The sequence below is a fragment of the Entelurus aequoreus genome, linkage group LG13 (assembly GCF_033978785.1).
Source record: "Entelurus aequoreus isolate RoL-2023_Sb linkage group LG13, RoL_Eaeq_v1.1, whole genome shotgun sequence".
Taxonomy (NCBI): domain Eukaryota; kingdom Metazoa; phylum Chordata; class Actinopteri; order Syngnathiformes; family Syngnathidae; genus Entelurus; species Entelurus aequoreus.
Genome location: NC_084743.1, coordinates 13,580,639 through 13,586,345, shown reverse-complemented (window position 1 = coordinate 13,586,345; position 5,707 = coordinate 13,580,639).

The following is a 5,707-nucleotide window of genomic DNA, read 5'->3' as shown; positions in this document are numbered from 1 at the left end:
GTATATGTGTAGTATCTGTAATTTTAACCGCAACTCATTTGGTCAAAGTCCCTAGGAGGAGTTTGTAAAAGTACGAGCCCTTTATTTCGCCGAAAAATGGCAGAAAACCATCAAAGCAAAGTTTGGCGCCATACCACGGCCACATCTTATGTCATAGGAAAACTTTGTTCGCAATTTATCATCACGTATATGTGTAGTATCTGTAATTTTAACCGCAACTCATTTGGTCAAAGTCCCTAGGAGGAGTTTGTTAAAGAACGAGCCCTTTATTTCGCCCAAAAATGGCAGAAAACCATCAAAGCAAAGTTTGGCGCCATACCACGGCCACATCTTATGTCATAGGAAAAATGTGTTCGCAATTTATCCTCACGTATATGTGTAGTATCTGTAATTTTAACCGCAACTCATTTGGTCAAAGTCCCTAGGAGGAGTTTGTTAAAGTACGAGCCCTTTATTTCGCCGAAAAATGGCAGAAAACCATCAAAGCAAAGTTTGGCGTCATACCACGGCCACATCTTATGTCATAGGAAAACTTTGCTCGCAATTTTTCATCACGTACATGTGTAGTATCTGTAATTTTAACAGCAACTCATTTGGTCAAAGTCCCTAGGAGGAGTTCGTTAAAGTACGAGCCCTTTATTTCGCCGAAAAATGGCAGAAAACCATCAAAGCAAAGTTTGGCGCCATACCACGGCCACATCTTATGTCATAGGAAAACTTTGCTCGCAATTTTTCATCACGTACATGTGTAGTATCTGTAATTTTAACCGCAACTCATTTGGTCAAAGTCCCTAGGAGGAGTTCGTTAAAGTACGAGCCCTTTATTTCGCCGAAAAATGGCAGAAAACCATCAAAGCAAAGTTTGGCGCCATACCACGGCCACATCTTATGTCATAGGAAAAATTTGTTCGCAATTTATCCTCACGTATATGTGTAGTATCTGTAATTTTAACCGCAACTCATTTGGTCAAAGTCCCTAGGAGGAGTTTGTAAAAGTACGAGCCCTTTCTTTCGCCGAAAAATGGCAGAAAACCATCAAAGCAAAGTTTGGCGCCATACCACGGCCACATCTTATGTCATAGGAAAAATTTGTTCGCAATTTATCATCACGTTTATGTGTAGTATCTGTAATTTTAACCGCAACTCATTTGGTCAAAGTCCCTAGGAGGAGTTTGTTAAAGTACGAGCCCTTTATTTCGCCGAAAAATGGCAGAAAACCATCAAAGCAAAGTTTGGCGCCATACCACGGCCACATCTTATGTCATAGGAAAAAAATGTTCGCAATTTATCATCACGTATATGTGTAGTATCTGTAATTTTAACCGCAACTCATTTGGTCAAAGTCCCTAGGAGGAGTTTGTTAAAGTATGAGCCCTTTATTTCGCCGAAAAATGGCAGAAAACCATCGGAGCAAAGTTTGGCGCCATACCACGGCCACATCTTATGTCATAGGAAAAATTTGTTCGCAATTTATCAACACGTATATGTGTAGTATCTGTAATTTTAACCGCAACTCATTTGGTCAAAGTCCCTAGGAGGAGTTTGTTAAAGTACGAGCCCTTTATTTCGCCGAAAAATGGCAGAAAACCATCAAAGCAAAGTTTGGCGCCATACCATGGCCACATCTTATGTCATAGGAAAAATTTCTTCGCAATTTATTATCACGTATATGTGTAGTATCTGTAATTTTAACCGCAACTCATTTGATCAAAGTCCCTAGGAGGAGTTTGTTAAAGTACGAGTCCTTTATTTCGCCGAAAAATGGCAGAAAACCATCAAAGCAAAGTTTGGCGCCATACCACGTCCACATCCTTTGTCATAGGAAAAAGGTGTTCGCAATTTATCATCACGTATATGTGTAGTATCTGTAATTTTAACCGCAACTCATTTGGTCAAAGTCCCTAGGAGGAGTTTGTTAAAGTACGAGCCCTTTATTTCGCCGAAAAATGGCAGAAAACCATCAAAGCAAAGTTTGGCGCCATACCACGGCCACATCTTATGTCATAGGAAAAATTTGTTCACAATTTATCATCACGTATATGTGTAGTACCTGTAATTTTAACCGCGACTCATTTGGTCAAAGTCCCTAGGAGGAGTTTGTTAAAGTACGAGCCCTTTATTTCGCCGAAAAATGGCAGAAAACCATCAAAGCAAAGTTTGGCGCCATACCACGGCCACATCTTATGTCATAGGAAAAATGTGTTCGCAATTTATCATCACGTATATGTGTAGTATCTGTAATTTTAACCACAACTCATTTGGTCAAAGTCCCTAGGAGGAGTTTGTTAAAGTACGAGCCCTTTATTTCGCCGAAAAATGGCAGAAAACCATTAAAGCAAAGTTTGGCGCCATACCACGGCCACATCTTATGTCATAGGAAAAATTCGTTCGCAATTTATCATCACGTATATGTGTAGTATCTGTAATTTTAACCGCAACTCATTTGGTCAAAGTCCCTAGGAGGAGTTTGTTAAAGTACGAGCCCTTTATTTCGCCGAAAAATGGCAGACAACCATCAAAGCAAAGTTTGGCGCCATACCGCGGCCACATCTTATGTCATAGGAAAAATGTGTTCGCAATTTATCATCACGTATATTTGTAGTATCTGTAATTTTAACCGCAACTCATTTGGTCAAAGTCCCTAGGAGGAGTTTGTTAAAGTATGAGCCCTTTATTTCGCCGAAAAATGGCAGAAAACCATCAAAGCAAAGTTTGGCGCCATACCACGGCCACATCTTATGTCACAGGAAAAATTTGTTCGCAATGTATCATCACGTATATGTGTAGTATCTGTAATTTTAACCGCAACTCATTTGATCAAAGTCCCTAGGAGGAGTTTGTTAAAGTACGAGTCCTTTATTTCGCCGAAAAATGGCAGAAAACCATCAAAGCAAAGTTTGGCGCCATACCACGTCCACATCCTTTGTCATAGGAAAAATGTGTTCGCAATTTATCATCACGTATATGTGTAGTATCTGTAATTTTAACCGCAACTCATTTGGTCAAAGTCCCTAGGAGGAGTTTGTTAAAGTACGAGCCCTTTATTTCGCCGAAAAATGGCAGAAAACCATCAAAGCAAAGTTTGGCGCCATACCACGGCCACATCTTATGTCATAGGAAAAATTTGTTCACAATTTATCATCACGTATATGTGTAGTACCTGTAATTTTAACCGCGACTCATTTGGTCAAAGTCCCTAGGAGGAGTTTGTTAAAGTACGAGCCCTTTATTTCGCCGAAAAATGGCAGAAAACCATCAAAGCAAAGTTTGGCGCCATACCACGGCCACATCTTATGTCACAGGAAAAATGTGTTCGCAATTTATCATCACGTATATGTGTAGTACCTATAATTTTAACCGCGACTCATTTGGTCAAAGTCCCTAGGAGGAGTTTGTTAAAGTACGAGCCCTTTATTTCGCCGAAAAATGGCAGAAAACCATCAAAGCAAAGTTTGGCGCCATACCACGGCCACATCTTATGTCATAGGAAAACTTTGTTCGCAATTTTTCATCACGTATATGTGTAGTATATGTAATTTTAACCGCAACTCATTTGGTCAAAGTCCCTAGGAGGAGTTTGTTAAAGTACGAGTCCTTTATTTCGCCGAAAAATGGCAGAAAACCATCAAAGCAAAGTTTGGCGCCATACCACGGCCACATCTTATGTCATAGGAAAAAAATGTTCGCAATTTATCATCACGTATATGTGTAGTATCTGTAATTTTAACCGCGACTCATTTGGTCAAAGTCCCTAGGAGGAGTTTGTAAAAGTACGAGCCCTTTATTTCGCCGAAAAACGGCAGAAAACCATCAAAGCAAAGTTTGGCGCCATACCACGGCCACATCTTATGTCATAGGAAAAATTTGTTCGCAATTTATCATCACGTATATGTGTAGTATCTGTAATTTTAACTGCAACTCATTTGGTCAAAGTCCCTAGGAGGAGTTTGTTAAAGTGCGAGCCCTTAATTTCGCCGAAAAATGGCAGAAAACCTACAAAGCAAAGTTTGGCGCCATACCACGGCCACATCTTATGTCATAGGAAAAATTTGTTCGCAATTTATCATCACCTATATGTTTCAAATCTGTAATTGTATCCACGACTCATTTGGTCAAAGTCCCTAGGAGGAGTTTGTTAAAGTGCGAGCCCTTAATTTCGCCGAAAAATGGCAGAAAACCTACAAAGCAAAGTTTGGCGCCATACCACGGCCACATCTTATGTCATAGGAAAAATTTGTTCGCAATTTATCATCACCTATATGTGTCAAATCTGTAATTGTATCCACGACTCATTTGGTCAAAGTCCCTCAGAGAAGTTTGTCAAGTACCATCACTTTTTTGGGCCGAAAAATGTCCAAAAACCTTGTGAGCAAAGTTTGGCACCATACCACGCTCACATTTTATGTCATAGGAAAACTTTGCGCAATTTATATACCTATATGTGTAAAATATGTAATTGTATCCTATTTTTGACCAAGTCCTGACAAAAATATTAATTTTGTCACAACAAACATTGCACATCCAGTCATCATGAACGACTTGGATGAAAAATAAGTGTGCAAATGAATGCATTAATTACACGTATCAAGATACTGGTGTGTCTAATTGTCAGAATCCAAAGTTGAACCACAAAAGTAGAACGAAAGAGCACATCCGAATAATTTGTCAGGTACCATAATTAGCTCAGGACGGGTGATATTACATAAGAGTTTACATCACCAGCCCCTGCCCTCGGGCAACATTTGCTGTTCTCTACACTGAGCACAGCACACCCGCTCTGTGTCCTATTCTTCATTTTGTAATAAGAGGCTTCCAAGACGACGCTAACGAGTCCGACACAGAAGGAGTTGTGCTGCCTTTCAAACGCATCCAAACAAACAAAATCCATCAGTCCTAAATTTGGTATGGTCCATTTGTTTAAAACAGGGATGTCCAAAGTGCGGCCCGGGGGCCATTTGCGGCCCGCAGGTCATTTTTTAACGGCCCCACGGCCCATTATAAAATACGATTAAAAAACTTAAAAACATAAAAAGTGGTATGAAAGAGCAAACAGGTGAAATGTAACAAGAAAATGTTGCAATGTTTACTCTAATAACACAAAGCTGCCATGCAGGCTGTTTCTTTCTTTAAAAAAAAATAATGAATGAAAATCAATGTTATTATGAATTATTGACCTATCCAAGGCTCCAATTATGTCACATTAAATATTGTACTTTGAGATATTTTTTTGGGAAAATGTTGCATATTTTGTGTTTGCCATATAAAAAATTGAGCTGTCTTTTTTTTTTTTTTTAAAAGAAGGGCCTAAAACGAACAAACAAAAAACATAAACAAAAATACAACTTATAATTGACGGATGGATCTGAAGTTGATCTCGAGATTATTGTGTTAAAAGTAAACAGTAAAAAAAATGTATAATTTATTTTTTAACACTTTAATGAGTAGGACCCTTTTGGTTCCCCAATCATTTTTGTGTGATTTGTTTTTAAGTGTCATCGCTCAAAAAATAATAATGAGTTATTGACCTTTTTAAGGCTCCAATTATTATATAATCTCAAATATTCCACTTAAAAATGTTATTGGGTGAAAATATTGCATATTTTGTGTTTTTTCCATAAAAAAAACTGGGTTTTTTTTTACAAAAAGAGCATACGACTTAAATCTTTAAAAACGTTGTATTGACAGATAGACCTAATGTTGATTTATG